The sequence below is a fragment of the Falco biarmicus genome, chromosome 4 (assembly GCF_023638135.1).
Source record: "Falco biarmicus isolate bFalBia1 chromosome 4, bFalBia1.pri, whole genome shotgun sequence".
Taxonomy (NCBI): domain Eukaryota; kingdom Metazoa; phylum Chordata; class Aves; order Falconiformes; family Falconidae; genus Falco; species Falco biarmicus.
Window position 1 is genome coordinate 49,915,110 of NC_079291.1, and position 16,556 is coordinate 49,931,665.

Sequence of the window (16,556 nt, forward strand, 5' to 3'; positions counted from 1 at the left end):
GTCTAAAATGTGACTATGACTAAAATAAGGCTCCTTATGCCTCCATTCAGTCACATACCTCAGAAGACCAGGACTTGTGTTATTTCTGACACATAGAACACTGTTTAGAAAAAGGCATAGTGGCTATGTCCTACAGGACCCTGCAGTCTTCCTTACACTTGTGTGATTCTATTTCAAGGTTTGTTTGTATAATTTCTGCCTTTATCTTGTAGTTATGTTTTTTTTGACACTTTCCCTTTGAAGGTATGTGAAGTAGGAAGTGTCCCCTGTTACATTATTAGCAGGAGAAAGCTATTTTTTTTTATGGTGGTTCCTAGGCACAATTTTAATATACATAATAGTAATTGTAGCTGGAAAATCATGTTCCTTGCCAATTTTTTGTGTGCTTAGTATAATTGAAGTTTGCAGTGTTTATCTTATTTTGCAGACCTCTACACAAGAAACACTGTAGTTAGACAATTTGCCAGTTGGAAGCGGTAGCAAAAGATTTTAATCCAAAGCTTTGTATTGTGTATCAGTAGGAATTCCATTTGCAACAAAGCTATTATGGTTATGTCCAGCAGCACCTATTCTGCAAGTTACAAACACTGCCTTGCCCTGGCAGACACCATGGAGTGATCAGCTGCTTAGGTAACTCACAGATCCTGAAAAGAAGCCTCTCTGAATCCATTGATCTGCATGAACCACACGAAGGACAGAAGTTTGACAGAGTCAAACATAACATTAACGTTAATTTTTGTTTGTTTAAAGTATTTTCATTTCAATAATAAATTATACTTTAAAAAATAATAAAAAGTTTCAAAACCAAAAACTTGGCTTCTTTGCAGTACTTAAATATGGAATGGTCAAATGAAAAAAAAATATGTGTATTTGTTAGTATCTACAAGCTCATCAGTGACCTTCCTCACAGAGCCCAGGCCTTTTGCAGTCCTAAGTATCATCATAAGGAAGAAATTCTGTGCAATGTAAAGCAAAAGCAAACAGAAAATATCTTGCGATATTATTTATATTTCAACAGAACAGCATTCCCGCAGACATACTCATGGTATTAAAAGACTCGCTTCTGCCTCCAGAAGTGCCCTGACTCTCATCAAGTATCTCATTACCATGATTAAGCAGGCTTTGCCTTTCAGTAGTCAGTAATTCCAAGAGTTAACTTCATTAACCAGTCTATTTTAGTAAATCTGTGTTTTACGTACATGAAAATAACTTTCGTTTTGTGTATCTCTACTCATAGCTGCTAAGTAGACTACAACAAGCACAGATTCAAAGACGAGACACTAATAGCAGTCTGATTTGTCTTCAATCCCTGAAGTCCTGCAGTACATGTCAGATGCCCAGTAAGTGATTCACAGCTTGCTGACTAAAATGAAAAAGAACCCCTGGGTTACTGGAAGTAATAAATAACATTGCAGATTCCTGCCAGTACAGGCTGCTGAAGTGCTATAAGGTAAGAACGACAGAATCAGCTTTTTTATTCTTTAATACTGATGCACAGAGTTGATGATTTAACACTGACACCTCTCACACAAGAAGACACCTTGCATTCCTGAAGAGCCTCATGGCTGATCGGTATGATTTACCGTAGATCTGTCACTAGCCAGCCCTGAGCTGAATGACATCACTGTTTTAAGAGTGAAAGAGACTTTGGTGCAAAAAGTGAAAATAGCTTTTTTTTTTTTCCCAGGACAAAATATGGGGAGGAGGGGAACTTGCTAAATAGTACATAGAAATGATGAGCTAATGCCCCAATTGTTCCAAAAAGTATATTTGATAGGACTATTGGAAAAGAGAAAATTGATACCTCCCAGAGCGAACTTCAGATATAGTGAAGTATGAGATTAAATCAGAAAGGCACCACCAGCAGCACTAGAAAAACACATTCTTCATCCTTTTTACATGGTTATTTCTTATTATAGAAAATAAATGAGCACTGACTAAAAAGCACACAAGATATTTGGTATTTAGTATATTCTGCAAGATAAGGAATGGCAATCATTTCTAGAAATCTTTCTAATGCAAACAAATTTGCAAAATTAGATTTGTCTAAATGTATAGATTTTATAATTTTTGCAAATATGTAAAAAAATCCCTGATGACCCTTTATTTCTTTATTGCATAGAAGAAACTCACCCCAATTCTTTTAAGAAAGACTTTGTCTTTTCATGAATTTTGGTACTTCAGAATGTTTTTATACAAAGATGCAGATGAGAATTCAACTAATAGCTATATCAAGATGTTTCTAGGATTAGGTTGTTGACTGGAGTCTTGCAATTTGTTTCTTTCAACTGCTATCATCTTTTCTGTCTTCTTGCAGAAGCACTTCCATTTATTTAAATATTTTGCTAATCTCCTCTTTTACTGAGACTCGGAATACTAGCTGCCCTGGCATCTCACCTCCAGCTGTCAGACTTCTTGTATATTTTATTGTAACATAAGATACTGTACATCACAGGAAAACTTTCTAGCTGTGGAAAACAAGAGTTGTACAGTAGATGTGCTTCCTCTGGAAGAATCCAGGAAAACACCACTGTATCAGTCTACAAATTGTCTTTCCATTACTTAGAAAAGCAAAAGCCCAGATGTTCATTACATGGCAGTACAATTTGCCACCACCACCACCCTAAAGAGTGGGGTTTCCATATCCTTAACATCTTAGACTGTAGACTGTTATTAAGATCCATTTAGGCTATAAAATAAAATAACAATGAAATGGGAACTCTTTCACGTTGAAACACCTTTGATGATGAAAATTAATAGCAAAGAGCTCGTGCTTTTCCATAGCGGGTAGAATTATTCTCCAAAATCTCAGCAGCATTCCCTCCCACTTGGCACAGAGATGGAAGCTCTGTTATTGTCATTGCTATAATCATATTATTTATAGATTGTCTGTTTATAGATGAGGCAGCTGTGTGTGAGTAGTTGCCTATTTCAGCTGGAAGCAGAAGGCACTGGACACAATACTGTTCAGTACACCTAGCAGGCTTGGAGCTATGTCCAAACCACATGAGCCCACGGGCTCACCTGAACTTGATAAATGGGAAGCTGAAGCACAGACAATCCAGAAAGGGCCAGGAGGACAATGCATGCCTTTCCAATACCACTTACTAAGTGTAGGTCCCTCAGTGTGACTGACATAGAGCAAGGGTGCTCGGCTCCCTCTCTAGTGGCCTTTTCTCCACAGCATTTCTTACCTCTTCCACCCTATGCACCCACCCATGAGCTTCCTTGCCGCTCCTTACCCAAGGTGTTGCTAACTACATCCTTTAACTTCATTCTTTACAGCACAGGGGGCACTCTGCCATGATTTCTTACTGTTTTACAGTCCCAATCTTGTCTAAGTAGTCCCACCGCAGGTTTGATACCCTTTTTGATGCATATTCCTGCCATACTCAACCGCGTCTCAGCTGCTTCTGCTCCTGTTTGCTCATTTCAAGAGCCCACAGAAGAGCTGGCTGAGACCTCCTGGGCTGATTAACACAGACACTACAAATATTCCAAGCTTAGGTACAAATTGGCATGGACAGTCCCCAGCTGAGGTCAGGGATAAGCTGATCTTCTGAAGGTGTCTGCCGCTGAAAATATTTCTTGTCAATTGGAAAAACAATCTCAGTATTTTACTTCTGAAAAAGCTGCAAATGTCACCTAACAAGGGAAATCATCCTGCTGCAATGCATATTTTTACTGTTACACCTTAGAAGACTTTACAGATCTACAGCATGTGTTACGTTGAATCAATGTTTTCCTTGTGAACACAGAATAAATGCACTAAATCTTTGGTGATTTTTAAAATAAGCTTAATTCCATTTATTATATCAGGTTTTGTATCTTGCATTACTGAAGATTTCATAAGACAATTTTCTAGATCAGAAAGTCAGCTAGGAGAGGAAAGAATTTTATCTTACAGTGCCGCTGACAAGGGAGTTAGATCTGCAACAAATATTTTGACAGAGTATCCTACTACCCAACAAAGCATTAAAGAATACCATTTAACTAAGGGATACTTTCCTGTGATATAGTGGGGTTATATTCTACTTTCAGGGCTTAATCCATCAGTGCAGATTCTGAGACAATTTCTCAGGTGTTGTGGACTAAATCTTTCTCTAAATAACATCCAAGTAAATATGAAATAGTTCCACTGTTGTCACTGCTGGAAATCTAGCAGTAGCAACAAGCATGGGGCAATTTTTCTCTTCTGTGGAGTAAACACTAGAAAAAGTCATGGCAACTGTAGAATTAGATATTTCTAAGTGTTCTGTGGGTATATGTGTGAAATAATCTTTGCTGTGGTCATCATGAAGAGATATTGCTAAAGGCACACACAGCTGTGAATTCCCTGACTCCCATTAAGCTGTGAGGGAATTACCTGTGTTCGGTTGTAAATACAGGCCTTGGTGGTGTGCCACAGGTCTCGGCTCCAGCGTTCAGCCTGGATAAAGAGAAGGAAGCAAAGAGGTCTGATTTCAGAGGAGCTAAGAGCAAGGGGCAGTGTAACCTTATGTGTTTTGAAAGACCGCAGGGGCAGAAATGGAGGACATTGCTCCTTCCAGGAGAGGTCCACACACCCTAGGCAGAAAGCAGTCCCTTGGCTCCTGCCCACAGCCCTGCTGCAGCCAGACGGACCTGAAAAGCCACAGTTTGACTTTTAATCTACATTAATTCCAACTTTCCAAAGGTCTCGTCTAGCTGACTAAAGAGTTGAGCAATTTCCTTTGCTGCTTCTTTTCTGCGTGGTTGCCTGGATACTCGGTCTCCTTGAGGATCTCACTGATTAAAGTGCGGTCGCAATTTGGTGATTTGAAGACCCTGATCCGTCATTTAGATACAGAAATTCTTAGCAAAAAATGAGTGATTTGTCAAGTGCCTGCTTTAGCAAAGTTACTTAGACACAGTTACCCAGAAGAAAACTCAATGATTTACAGGGTTTTTTTTCTGTTACATTGGTAAACATACTACATGCAAAATGAACTTCAGTGGTGTTAACTCACCATTTGAGTTACAGTGCAAAGCAGAACACTTTCTGGCACTATCTATTCCTATATTATATCTTGCTCTTGTTTAATGTACAAGTTGATAGCCACTTCCAGAAACAAGCACAAACCTTTGCCAATGTGAGAACATCACAGGCTAATCAACATCTTGTGACCCTGTTTTCTCAGGGCTGTCACAAGTTCCACTTTTCATACAATGCTTGGAAAGAAGCTGCAATAAACACACCAACTTGTAGCAAGACAGGAGCAGCACTCGGTTTGTGTCTTTCCAGATCATACAGAGCTCAGAAACTGCAAAATTTCCTTTTTGTTGGTCAGTGTTTGTTGCTTCCTTTGCTTTTTTTCTAGAATTAGAACATATTTAGCAGTTAAAATGACCAGAATTGAAATCCAATTGCATGCTGTGAATTTACCTAAAACTTGTAGGAACTTACCATCACATACATATATCATGCAAACAAGACAAAACATGATAAACATGGGATTCAAAATTTGTCAGGAAATAGTTTTCCACAACATAAAAAATTTTCCTTCATGGCTGGGTGAGAGGGTAAGTATTTAGAAAAGGACATCCAAGACAATCTATGAAGATGAGACACTTTGCCCAAAAATCAGTTGCAGGGTCTATTTCTCAGTTTTACCTTTAATTGAATTTTCTACCTCATATATATATATATTTCTATAAATAGAAAATTATATCTAGTAAATCTTTTCTGATATAAATTTAGGGAAAATCATTAAATTATGGAGAAAATATTTGGTCCTCACAGCCTGAAATGAAAGTATATTTAATAAGTATTTCCAGTCAATGTGAAGAACTTAGAATTTTGTAATCTGGCTAGTCATCTAAATAGTATGCTTTTGGGTAGGTTTTATTTTCTTTGGAATAATGAGAAAAGTAAATCCATTGCCAGAAATGGTTAAAATTCTCTGAAGTCTTTAATTAAATCTCCCTTATTTTTTTAATTATCCATGACTTTTTGAAAGCCTTCGCGCTTTGTTCCAGCATTCATTCAGCTATTTCTGAATTAGATCAAGGCAAATAAAATGTCCTTCCCATTTCAGTAACTTTTAAGATATCTTCTTTGCTCCTATGTAACTAAAAAATGCAGAATTATTACAAATAAAAGCTTCCAGGGCCATCCACTTTCTATTCTTATTCAGAAATACTTAATGTGTGCGCATGGTTTTAGCACATGATTGAATAGACTTTAGGACATAGAAAAAGGTTTTGTTCAACTGAGTTTTGATTTATTTTTTAGGAACAATATAGTATGGCTGTATAATTTGCATTTAGAAACTCAGGATCAGATTCAGTTTCTCACTTATTCATTTCCAGTACTGTAATTTTTCCTTAATTTTATAGCTATGATCTTTCTTCCCAAATAAAAGTAATTGTGCAACGCATGAAGTTGTGCTGAATGCCTAGCTTTGTTTCCAATGCAACAAGCATGTGAATGGGAGAGAAGTAGCAGTTGCCTTCCTGTTGCAAAAGGTGCAGAGAGAATTCCTACCTCTTATGGAAAAAAACATAAATTTTGCAGTTTTTCTGTCACAATCCCCTTTATCCCAACATAAGGAGCACCAATTCTTGTCCTCAGGTAAAGCAACAAGTAATGGGAACGAGTAATCCCATAAAAAATCAAGACAGCAAAATACTGGAGGTCAATTACTTGCTGGTTTCTTTGTTTGCCTTCAGACAATATATAATAATCTCTTTTTTAATGCTAAGCACAATGATATGTTTACTTCTCTTACTGATGATGACAAGTGGAAAGCTGGATGCTGAAAGTCAGGCATCTAAATAAACCTGATTCCATCTGGTATAAACACATATACATCTTTTCTTTAGATACTGAATAGCCTTAGCAATCTGTACTGACAGACAGTAAAATATTGGAAATAACTGTGGTTGCTTGCCTTTTAGGAGAGAAGGCATAACTCACCATTTTTATATTTTTTTAATTATCATTCCAATTAACAGTACTACTGAAATTAAGCTGAGATGTTAAGTAAGATGAAACAGCCCTTAAAAGAAAATTAAAAAACCTGAATCAATAACAATATCTTGCAATGTGACAAAACCTCCTATACACATGGAATAGTATTTGCCATTTATATACCTTTAGGAAATTTTAACACAGGTTGTCTGATTTCACAACCCAGGGTACAAAAAAGGTGGCATGTGTGGGAAAGGACCGGTACTGTGCAGTGAGAAAACAATCTCAGTTTTACAGCACAGAGTGACTTGTCTTAAGTCAATCTTCAAAAAACTAAATATAGAAAGGTTCAAAGAGGATTAAATCTGCAGTAACTGAGGGTGTCTAAAGAGGTTATGAAATGAACATAAAGTTTAATTAATTCAATAGATGAGGAACTGCTTAATAGCATAATTACTTGAATTTATTGCAGATACTTCAGAATATGTGCGAAACGAACACTTTAACCCTGGAGTTCCTGAGCTGCATGATGCATGATTCACTCCTTTCTACTGAAGAGATTATTCACTTAATTGTTAACAATTTTTATAAGCTTTACTATTATTATAATTCTGTGATTTTTTAAATATGCATGCTCTGATTTACATCTCTCACATATATCGAACCTCCTCATTTATAAAAAAAAATATACAAACTATTTACTTTCTAGAAATGCCTATAATACTTCAGCGATGCTGAGTGTGAGGATATGATTTCAGCTCTAACTTGTGGTGAAGAATCCCTCTATATTTATACAGAAATGAGAATAACTTTAAGATGTACTACATCTTTTCCTGCGAGATAGCACATTTCCATTACCACAGAAAACTAAAATTAAAATAGTGTGTTAGCTCAACAGGAAAATATATGGCATAACTGGGTTCCCATGAGCTATGTTTTACTGTAAAAACAGAAATACACATGCAGCTATAGACCTCATGCGCCACCCAGTTTCTGGATACTTTTAAATACTGAACATAGTAAACATCATAGGCTCACAGACTTTTTAAGGTATAATATGCTACTTTTTCTTCCTCCTAAATGTGTCAGGAGATTTTCAAAGTTCATTTCTGCTTGTATTCTTGTTGCAGTATTCTCTGCAAGTCCATGGTTCGGATCAGGTTCTCCCATTGCTGTTGAGGTTGTAAAAATAAAAAAAGCTTTTTTTACCCTTGAACATGTATCATAACCAATAAATTAATCATGCCATCAGAAGGAAACTTGTTGTTGGGTAGCATTTTATGAACTTATTGAAAGTTTATTTTAGAAGTCTGTCCTGAGGTTTTTGCACACCTAAATTGTCACTAGTTTTCAATGCAGTTTCTCTTTCTCAAATTAGATGCAGAGACTAAATTGGGAGGTTTGAAGATCTGGAGTTGATCAGTGGGTGATTGGAAGCATGCAGAGAGAAGCAGCTTTTGAAGGATCAAGTGACTAAAAGAAATTAAAGACTACCTGGTGATGTGATCAGTCAGATTTTACCCTGGCTATTTCATCTGTATTAATCAATAAATATATTCTCTGCTTTCAGAAAGCTTTGGAGGCAGATAAAAAAGATATTTACCTGGTCACGCTTTCAAAAGCACCTAAATGCCTAGTACCTTTAAAAATTGATTTAAATCATTTGGTCACATTGAAGAAACACGTACTTTCCATGGATTGAGTGGCAAGGTACATTAACACAGAGGTGCCTGAACTAGCAGCAACCTACATGTAGCCTTACAAAGAACAGCTTCTAGGAAACACCAAAGAAGATTTTGCATTCCTGTATTCAGAGAAGCTGTCCCTCTGGTAGTGGGTGTAGCTTTGTCTCCAGATCTAAATCAAAGAGATTTGGGGTTTTTTTTTGGAACAAGACTGTCTCTATGTACTTTACTGATTACAAACTCAAAAGCTGAATATTGACCTACATTTTTTTTTGTTGATGATGTCAGTATCAGGTCAAACTATTATTATAATGAAATCAGCATGGATTTGTACATCCAACAGTGTTTTGACCTTTCCATTGAGTCTTATGGCTGATGTTCAGAAATCTTCAATATATTTCAAGCAGATGGGCAATAGATTTTTATCATAGTAAGTGAGGAGACCAGGTGGCAGTGGCACAGAATAAAACTGCTCATATGCCTGTGGTTTTAACCGATAAATAAGATAACTACACATTTATTTAAGTATTAGTTGCTATTCATTAGAAAAACCAAAACTTTGAAAATGCAATGCATAATGACAATCAACAAAGTTGTTGCCAGATATGCAGTTTAATGTATCATGAACTGACCTACAGATCGACCAGTGCAGGTTTCCCACTGTATTCATGATGTTTGAATCAGGCCTTGCAAACTTCCTATCTAAGAAACCACAATTTTTAAAAAAAAGAATGAGAAGGAACTGACCAATTCCAACCTACAAATGTGGTTTAATACATAAATACATACAGTGTGTAGGTCACATTTCTTAGCCAGTTTAAGGTTCTTTACCGCCTTCTTACAAAGGAGCCATGATTCAGGTGCAAATGCTCAAAGAACTCACTTTCATATGTGTCCTGCTCACAGCAGTCCAGGAGGAGCAGCAGGAGAAATCCTTTACCCTTTGGTGGTGCCAGATCCATTGAGACATGCAAAAAGCATGCAGCAGCTGTAACAGCAATTCCTCCTAGAAAAGTCCTCTGAATCAGGGAAGTGGTGGTGCATCTCTCTCCCCCATTTGGTACAGAGCTCTGGTACAACTCAAACTCCAGCCAACTAAATAGGATTGCTTCTTATCATTAAACAAGGAAGATATGTTTCAGGACAAAACCTATCACTTTCAGACTTAAAATATTCAATACTTTCTGAAGGAAAAAAATCTCATTCATCTACACCACACTTTTTAATAGCAACAGCTGATAAGTACTCACTTCCTATAAATAGTATAATTACCAAATAAGTCAAGGATGTTTGAACAGATCAGTGATAACCTCTTGAATAAAATATTTCATATATTTATTTATTAAACCCAGTTCTTAAACCATTATCATCAAGATTAATCAACTAATATTCGGATATGAGGAAATACTGAGGAGTCATAATTGCACAATACTAATCAAAGCCAGGAAGAGCGATGAGAAAATAAAATAAAGGGAGGAGGGGTTTTTTTCAGATTTTTTTTCCCAGGCATTGGTGCCTACCAATTTTCATTTGCCTAGGTGACCTGAGTAAGCTTGTGATGAAAGTTTTCAAATTATGAGTCAGCAACAGCAATGGGCATAATTGAAACAATTGCTTTAAAATTAATTGCCAAAATTGCTTTTGAATGACTTTTCCTCAAAAAAAAACCTGGATGAACATGGTCTGTCTCAACTCAGATTACATTAATTCTCTGTTTGATTTTTTGCCATCATATTTTAGATCATTGAATACGTTTTTGTTTCTGCAGGAGGAAATCAATTTGTGTATTTAGACTTTGATAAATTTTTTAGATTTAGAAAAAAAACTCTAAATTTATTTTTTTGTCTGTTTTGACATATTTCTGTTATTCCACATGGATTCTGAGCCAAAAGAAGTTGAACTATGGAGCCTCATACTAAGGCAGAGCATCTGAGAAAATATGATAGATATTGTCCTTGAAGCCCTGACCCAGAAAAGCTAGGATCAAGGAAGGCTGGCTATCATGGTGAGTAAATACTCCAAATATGACAGCAATTATTTAACATTTCTTAAATAAATCCAAATCTTGAAAAAGCACAAGTCTCAAATATATTAATCTTCCAGAAAAATGAATATATGTCATAAAAGGAATTCCAGTACTTCCATCTGTTAATATATTTTGCTTGTCTAATGCCAGCACCATTTTTCATATTTTTAATATATATTTCAGTATGGCTTCTTTGCAGGAACCATTCCCACATCAGCTGTTTTTATTAAGTATTCTGTTTCAGTGGCACCTACTCTCCCATCTCAGATCAGTTGAGAATATGAGTAACTTAAAGTATTGTCATTGAACAAAAATATTAGGGTGTACTGTCAATGTTTTCCCTATAACAGGTTCCAGTAATTTTCTTTAAAAGAATGTGAAGAATCTATCTGAATATAAAATGGCACCTGGCTGATGTTTCCAAGTTCATACAAAAATAAATGCTCTTCTGTTTGACAGCAAAATAAGAAGTATGAGGTGTACTTTCTAGTACATTACTTTCTAGTAATACAAATACAACATTAGACCAAACCTGAGATTACCACCTCAGCCAATTGTGAATATACCTCACCTTGAGCTTATAAATATGTTCTGTGAAAAGTATGTTGACTGGACAGTCTCTGAGCTTTCAAATGTATTAATTCACTGTGTTTATAGTTAAATTCCATCATCAGCCTAGATGACCAGATCAGAGACATAGTAAGGATGTATCACAGCTTCCCGCCAGCACTCTGACCCACGTTTCTCTCCACAGGAACCCAAGTCAGCAACGAAGCTGGTATGTGATTGAGTCCTACCCTGTCAGGGAGTTAAGATGGGGCTGCAGCACACACTTCAGTATTTGGGAAGATTAGGCATATCTATTGACTGTTCTTGAATGGATGTTTTTATATGCTTAAAGCCAGGTGTTTAAACATTTTGTTGATCTGGCAACTGCAGATGATCATTTTCTGGAATTATCTTCCAGGTTTCTTGAATGACAACCAGTAGAGAAATATTTTATTCTGCCACTGATTTTCACAAGTCAGGGGTTTCTTTTTCCTTGCCACAGCTAGCTGCTCAACATTCTGTGAAAACAATGCCTAGTTCCTAAATGTTCATACTTTTTTCCATTCATTACTGATGTTGCAAAATAAAACTCTAGAGCCAGAGAGTACTGTTTCATGGTTTCCATTTCCAAGTTTCTGAGCAGTTCTGCAGCATATTCTTTTGTATATTCAAAACTAGGCTATCAAAATATAATACCAATTTAAGCCACAACCATTATTTATATTAGTAGTGAAGGAGGAAAAACGTAGTGGTAAATTAATCTTTGTGCAGCAAAGAACTCCTTAAAATAGGTTTTCAGCATGCATAGTAATGAACTATTGCTATCTCTCCTCAACAGACATCTTTAAATAACTATGTCCAAAGTTGTTTAAAATCCTTTTCCTAGAATTTCAGTTTCAGTAATGCAAGACAGACTGACTCCTCACTTATAAAGCTCATCAACACAAACTTCCCTTTTTATCTTCTGCTTAATATAGGGAACTCATGAATCAGCTGTGACTTTTACATGCCTTCCCTTTGACCTTCCCACAGATAATCATAATAATGCTGGGCTGCTGAGAATCAATCAGTTTTCATAAAGGCAGCAGCCTTCAGATTAATCTCGTATTATTAATTCTGCGAGTTAAAAAGACAAGCAGAAAGACAAGATGGCTTTCAGTGCTATTTACTTCCCTAAAAATATTTCCTGTGGATAATAAACAAACAAATTTCCAATCTGGTGAAGCTGTAAATTTGCAGCCTTCATGAAAATTAATTTAAATGGATGTGACTGTGAGGTTGGGATTGTAAAGATTAGGGAGACTCCTGTAGTTGTAATTGCCTGTTCAGTTCATCTGCTGCTCTGTCACTCAAGAGTGGCACAGCTGCATTAACAACTCTAATCATAATCTAATTCTCAGATCAAATTCCCATCTTCAATATACCCTTTAATAAAGCTTCCATACCCCATCTTTTAGCCTTAATTATTGCTTCCTGTCTCCCCTGACAACCAAATTAAAAGGTACATGCAGCAGTTCTATAATAAAAAAAAATAGCACAGATACAACTGCTGTACTGCAAATTCACACTAACCTTGTGAAGGTTGGATGGCTTGTGATAACTAGATTTTTAACTGATAGCGCAAGCACTAGAAGATAAGAAATACAATTTTATAATCGCATATTGATTTTTCTCTTTTTTTCCTGCTAATATAGAAAATTACCTGGGCCAGTTTTTAGATTAGCAAAGTGAGAAAAGGCAATTTTATAGGAAAACTGTCTAGATCCCAACATGTGGACCATTTTACTTCTTAAAGCTGGAGCTCTCGACATGTCAGCTGTTGACAGTAGACATTGTACTAGTTAAAGCTAAATCCCTTTGCACAAGAACTGAGACGCCAAGTCAGCAAGATACTGAAGTCAAGCATCTACCTTTTGGCATATTAATAATCCCAAGTCAATAAAACTGTTAACAAATTTAAAGTTAACAAACACAAAAGTACATTTTGAGCAGGACCCAAACATTCAGTGTATTGTCCGTGTAGAATTGTTTTGGCTGTTGTACTGTGCAAATGAGGATTTCAATAAGAGAGTTAAACAGTTCTCTATGCAAATGTAACAAGGTGGCATGTCAACATTTTCTGAGCCAGAAATACATTTCCATGAAACTTTAAGAATGGACTAATACAATCATGGTTAAATTGGGAAAATGATTATAAGATTAAAATGCTCTGGTACAGGCAACAAAACAGAAAATGATTGCCAGGCTAAGCAAGGGAGAAAAAGATTCATCAATTATCAAAACATTTCACCTAAGTTAGGAAGGTTTTAAATAGAACAGCACACTGTGGTGTTGAGATGATTTTAAAATGTAGCAATGGATTTCAAGGGCAGTAAGCAAAGTCTGTCAGGAAATGGTTTCACAGATAAGAGAGGCCTGCAACAATGCCAAAACTTTGAAAATGGCAGATTTTAATTATCCTGATACCAGTATTGATTTGGATAAGAACTGTTTCAGGGCTAAGGAGAGAAATGTGTTTGAGAAAGTAGCAAAGGATTTCTTTTCCAAGCAATGTGCTGACCAGCTTTGTGGCTTGGGGCTATCTTGTGAGTGAATGGATCTTGAATAAACTGGGACATGGGGGACAATTTAGTGTAGGCAATGAATCTAAAACAGAAAGTTCAGTGAAATTAAAGGGTTTATAATTTAAATGGGTACAGTCTAAAGAACTCTGGCTCAGAAAGGAATGTGTTTAGTCATTCTTGCTTAGGATATCTAAAAGTAAGAAATGAAAAATGTTGCATCACATTATAGGTCAGTTCTGAAAATGTAGAGATTTCTCCTGTACCTAGATTTCTGTTGTCACTAACAAGCTCAGAGAATTGATCTGAGACACTCTGATACTTAAAATTCCAATAATATCGGATCAAGCATTTCTGCTGGTCTTGGAGACTCCCACAAGTTTTGCAGCCAGCGAACTTTTTAAATTCCCCCTGTTCACCAAAAAATAGTACTCTTTTTCCTTTTTCTTTTTTCAGTTTTTGAGGTTTGAAGCATGACAATACCGAGTTATTGTCATGGTTTAACCCCAGTCAGTAACTAAGTACCACGCAGCTGCTCGCTCACTGCCCCCATTCCAGAGGGATGGGGAGAAGAATCGGAAAGGAATGCAAAACTCAAGGGCTGAGATAAGAACAATTTAATAATTGAAATAACATTAAACAACAACAGTAATAATAATAAATAATAATGAAAAGGAGGGAGAAGGGGAGAGGCGTGAAATCCGAAGGGAAGAGAGAAAAGAAACCAAGTGATGCAGCCAGTCCCTGATGGCCAGCCAGTCCTCAAGCAATGATCGGCAGTCCCTGGCCAACCCTGCCCCCAGTTTATACACCAAGCGTGGTGTCCCATGGTATGGAATGCCTCTTTAGCTAGTTCAGGTCAGTTGCCCTGCTGTATTCCCTCCCAGTTTCTTGTGCCACTCCAGCCCTCTCACTGGCAAGGCCTGAGAAACTAAAAAGTCCTTGACTTAGTATAAGCATTACCCAGCAACAGCTAAAACATCAGTGTGTGATCAGCATCGCTCTCACACCAAATCCAAAGCACAGCCCTGCACCAGCTACTAAGAAGAAAATAAACTATCCCAGCTGCAACCAGGACAAGTATACAATCCAGTTTTCCTTAAAGAAGAGAACATGTAAGGCAGGTGTAGACACATTACTTTTTAGTCATTAAGCTGAACTCTAATTCTTCATTCTTTTGTATCTGGTGGTTTTATGATTACCCAGGTCTTGCCAGACTTGAAGCTGCAGTGCTGCACCAGGGTCAATATTTGCCAAAGCTCTTAAATGAACCTTTTTAAAGGCACAAGTCCTCTCTTTCTAGAACATATAATTGGTGTCAAAAATTACCATATGGCTTCTCCCATCACTGTAATGTATTTATCTTTACAAGACACTGTGGATGTAGGCATGTGTTACTATTCCCATCTTCTGCTTTGAAACGAAAAACAAAAAAGTGTCATTCATCTTCACCTATGAAGCATACCTTAAGGTGGGTGGATAAACTCTCTTAATGGAGAAAGAGAAGTTGCCCGCAGAGTGTAATTCCTATTATCATGCAATAGCTCTTGAGGTGAATCACACCCTGGTGGGGTCTGAATTTCTGCACTGACTATAGAGGCGGGCTTCAATGACTAAACTAGGCTAGACAGCCAGTAAGCTGAATACTACCCTAAAATCAGCAAGAGGGTCGCGCCCTAATAGTCTAAAGATTTAAGGAGAAAGAAAAGGATCACAGCTTTGAGCATTTCAGTCCCTTAGCTGGTAAGACTTCTGAAGTCCCAAGTATGGAAAGACAGCCTTATTTCAGTGCCGGATCCAAAGCAAGCTGAACAGTAAGGAGAAAGTGTTCCAGAGCTGAGTAAAAGCAACCAGTGCATCCCACTGTGATTCCGGTAGCAAGTGTTACAGCAGTTTGACCCCAGGAGTAAAAGCTACAATGCCCCTTTTCACTGCTTAGAAAACCGAATCAGGCTGGGAAGGCACATTTCTATACATGGTAGAATTAGGACTAACAACTTTTCCTGTAAAAACAAATCATGACCTTTTTGTCCTTAGTGTGGTTCAGTTGGAACTGTTTATTCGTAAAAAGAAAAATGAAGCAGGATTAACTGAAGAAGACCAATATCAGGACAGCAAGAGGACTTACTCAGGGCTCATTATCAGGTTTTACCCTTTGTTAGTCAGAGCTGGAATTCAAAAAAAATTACCTATCTGAGAGATTGATATCCATATGACAAAATATTGGCTATTCTGACATGAAAGGCTAAACCTCATTTTTCTTTAAAAAAAGAAATGCTTTGACTTGGAGAAATACTTAGAGCTGAAACTTTCTTTGAAATCAGCTTTATATTTTGCTGAAACAGCATTTTTAAAAGAAAAATATAAGTGTCTGAATAACTCCTTAATAGCTCTGCTCTATAAATTTGATATTAAAGCTACATGCATAACTAGGGGAACTATTGGATGCTTCAAAAGTTTAGGGTAAAGCAGTATGGTTCAATACCTAAAATGCAAAAGGCTTATCTCTGCTACCCACATTTCTTGTGTTAACAGATTCAGAGCACAAATTCTGTGAGAAAAGTGCTTTATCATGGTTTCTGACACTCATTGTTCTGTTGATTATTTTTTTTTTTTTGTGGTCTTTTTCCCTGGGAGGTGGGAATGGTACCAGAACAGATTTATTCATAAATTTATAATGGTTTGGCTCTGTTATGTGAGAACTAAAATATGTGGGTCTTTTTTTATCTTTTCACCTCTCCAACCTCAGAATCTTCCTATGCTATGAAAGCATTAAAGTACATCTACGGTATTCTTCTACCTGT